The following is a 3452-nucleotide window of genomic DNA, read 5'->3' on the forward strand; positions in this document are numbered from 1 at the left end:
ATTCAATTAATTAGTCATAAATCTAATTTTAAAAAATATTTTAAAATTTTATTTTTTGTATTTACAAAACAGTAAAAAACAAAGCAGATGGTAAGAAATTGATTGGGACTTAAAAATTTTATCACAATAGATAAGAATTATTCAGTAAAGAGCACAACCAAAAGAATGTCGACCTAGGTCACCGGAAGAGACTCCCTATTAGACTTTCAAAGAACCTGTCATTGACAATCTAGATCAAAAGAATGAAATTGAAAGAAACCACCACGCAGATCACTTTAGTGTTGGATTCTTCAATCTTCTTCATGTAACAAGCAAAACAAATCACTCACCTCACTTAATCACACAATAAAAAAACGTGCTAAAAGCAACGAAAAATTTATTCATCAAAAGTTGTGTAAATGGTCTCACCAAAGATGTTTAAATAGGTCCCTAACACAGTGACGAACCCAGAAAATTTTAAGAGTGGGGACAAAAATATATATCTTAAAATAAATTTTGTTGTACATTGTTAATTATATTAAAAATATAATAAAGATATAAAATTTAAAAAAGAGATAGTGAACACTTTCATTCTTCAAATACTATTTATTATATATAATTTATAACAAATATTTTTTATTTCTAAAATTTAAACTTAAAACATTTTAATTAAATTATAAATAATTTGTCATCATAACTAATTTTATTTTTATGTATTTTTATATATATTTAATAATAAAAGACTGAATCAATTGGCACGTTAGCACATATTAATACATTAGCATTTATAATTTAAAACTATAATTGTATATAAATACCATTGTTCTAAAAACCGAACTGGACTGGTCGGTTCAACCGGGTTAACTGGAACCGGTCATCAAAATGATTCAGTTAGCTTTGAAAACCGTCTGGCAAAAAATCGGTCAAACTGGCGGTTAACTAAATAATCTACCCGAAGCCCAGACACCCAACAAAAGTCCAACACTCCCAATCATCTCTCTCTCTCAAAAAATCAAAGCTGAAAGAATAGAAAGAAACCCTAGCGGACTAGCCGCCGCATCCACTGCAACCACCACAACCCCACATCCCCACGGAACCCACAGACACTGGATCTCCTCTCCTCTGCTCGAGCGTGCTTTCTCTCTGTTCGCTGGTGTCGCGCCGTGGAAGCTCCGTCGCCGTCGCAGGAGCTGTGTCGCTGTCGTAGGAATCTCCGTCACCGTCCTAGGAAGCTGTGTCACCGTTGTAGGAAGCTCCCTTGCCGTCGCGTGAAAGCTCTGTGGCCGTCGCCGTCTCCTTTGTTCAAGCGCTCTCTCTCTCTCTGTGTTCGCCGGTGTGGCCGTGAAAGAGCGAAATTCTCGCGCGATCTAGAATTTTCACAAATAAGTTCCCGTTGTAAGTATAGCTTCTAGACCGACAAGAATTCCTTTCTTACAAAAGTTTTGTTTGTCACAAGTAACAAACCCAATAAAATTTATAAACCGAAGTATTCAAACCTCGGGTCGTCTTCTCAAGGAATTGCAGGGAGGTATGACTTATTATTAGCTATGGAAAAGGTAGAATTTTGGGTTTTGAAAGGTTTGAACAAGAAAAATAAATTGCAGGAATTAATAAATTAATATCTAATAAAACTCTTGGCAAGGTGTGAAAATTTGGGAGTCCTATCCTAGTTATCCTTATCGATGGTGATGAGAATTGAGTTTTAATCCCACTTGGTTAACCTTTACTAAAGCAAAGGAAAGTCAAGTGGACTAATTAGTTTGATTGTCAGGTCCTAGCCAACTCCTAAGAAAGGACTAGAGTTATCGGAATTCAATTCAATTAGCAAAAAAATAGCAATTATCAATCACGATGAGTTTGATAACTCAAGAGTCTCCAATTAATCAATTAGATCCAAGAATATAAAAAGCTAAATATAAATCATAAATCTAAAATATCTCAATTGCATTAATAAAAGAAAATCAATCTAAACATAAAGAGTTCATAGGCCAATTTGGTAACATAAGTCAGATACGAATAAAAGCATTAGAATAAATAAAAATATAAAAGAAATATTGAATATGATAAAGAGTTGAAATCCTAAATCCTTTAAGAGGAATCCTAATCCTAAAACCTAAGAGAGAGGAGAGAACCTCTCTCTCTGAAAACTATATCTAAATCATGAAAAGTGAATTATTCGAAGACATCTTCATGAATGGATGCATTCCCCCACTTTATAGCCTCTAATCTGTGTTTTTTGGGCCAAAAACTGGGTCAAAAACAGCCCAAAAATCGCCCCCAACGTATTCTGGTACGTACAGATCACGGGAAAGTGACGCGGAAGCGTCGTCCACGCGTTTGCGTGGATTGCATTTCTGCCAAGTCACGCGTCTGCGTGATCCACGCGTTCGCGTTACCTAGCTTCGGGGCAGCTATGGAAAATTATATATTGTTGCGAAGTCCCGGATGTTAGCTTTCCAACGTAACTAGAACCATCTCATTTGGATCTCTGTAGCTCAAGTTATGACCGTTTGAGTGCGAAGAGGTCAGGCTGACAACTTTGCAGTTCTTTCAACTTCTTGTATTTCTTTCACTTTTGCATGCTTCCTTTCCATCCTCTAAGTCATTCCTGCCCTGTAATCTCTCAAAACACTTAACACACATATCAAGGCATCGAATGGTAATAAGAGAAGATTAAACATATCAAAATTAAGACCAAAGAAGCATGTTTTCAATCATAGCGCAAAATCAGGAAGGAAAATGTAAACTCATGCAAATCATATGAATAAGTGTATGAAAGATTGATAAAGTCCACTCAATTGAGCACAAGATAAACCATAAAATAGTGGTTTATCAATCTCCCCACACTTAAACATTAGCATGTCCTCATGCTAAGCTCAAGAGAAGCTATAAAGGAGTGAAGAGGAATGGTAAAATGTATGAAATGCAATCCTATCTATATGAATGCAACTAAATGTGAAATGCTTCTACCTACTTGGTTAAAACTAAATAAGTTCTCCAAGACAAACATAAATCAAATTCCACTAATTCAAACCATACAGTAAAAACAAGTAAACTTGTAAGAAGATAGCTCATAAAAGCAGGGAATATAGAATCAAGCATTGAACCCTTACTGGTAGTGTATATCACTCTAACTCTCAAGTGTCTAGGGTCAATCACTCTACTCTTCCCTAGTCATGCTTTCTCAACCTTGTTCTTCATCTAACCAATCAACAAATATTTAGTATACCAATGCAAACATCATGAGGTCTTTTCAGGGTTGTAATGGGGCTGAGGTAAAGGTAAGGATATATATATAAGGCTAAGTGAGCTAACAAAGTGAATCCTTGATTAGTCTAAGATCTCACCTAACATATACATACTTTATATAATTTAAAATGCTTTACCTAGCTACCCAAATTTTTCCCACTTTTGTATTACATGCTCATGTATCAAACTTATTTTTGAATTTTGTCCCATGTGCATTGATTCTT

General features: G+C 35.2%; 1 long non-coding RNA gene across 1 annotated transcript in view; it reads right to left on the reverse strand.

The window, feature by feature from the left end:
- LOC110266296 overlaps positions 967 to 3452 on the reverse strand; it is an 8171-nt gene continuing 5685 nt past the window's right edge. Inside the window, exons 2-3 of the long non-coding RNA XR_002353525.1 lie at positions 2112 to 2115; positions 967 to 1300 (exon numbers count right to left, since the gene is read on the reverse strand). This is a non-coding gene — a long non-coding RNA (uncharacterized LOC110266296). The remainder of the gene's footprint in view (positions 1301 to 2111; positions 2116 to 3452) is intronic.

This window comes from Arachis ipaensis, chromosome B09, assembly GCF_000816755.2.
Source record: "Arachis ipaensis cultivar K30076 chromosome B09, Araip1.1, whole genome shotgun sequence".
Taxonomy (NCBI): domain Eukaryota; kingdom Viridiplantae; phylum Streptophyta; class Magnoliopsida; order Fabales; family Fabaceae; genus Arachis; species Arachis ipaensis.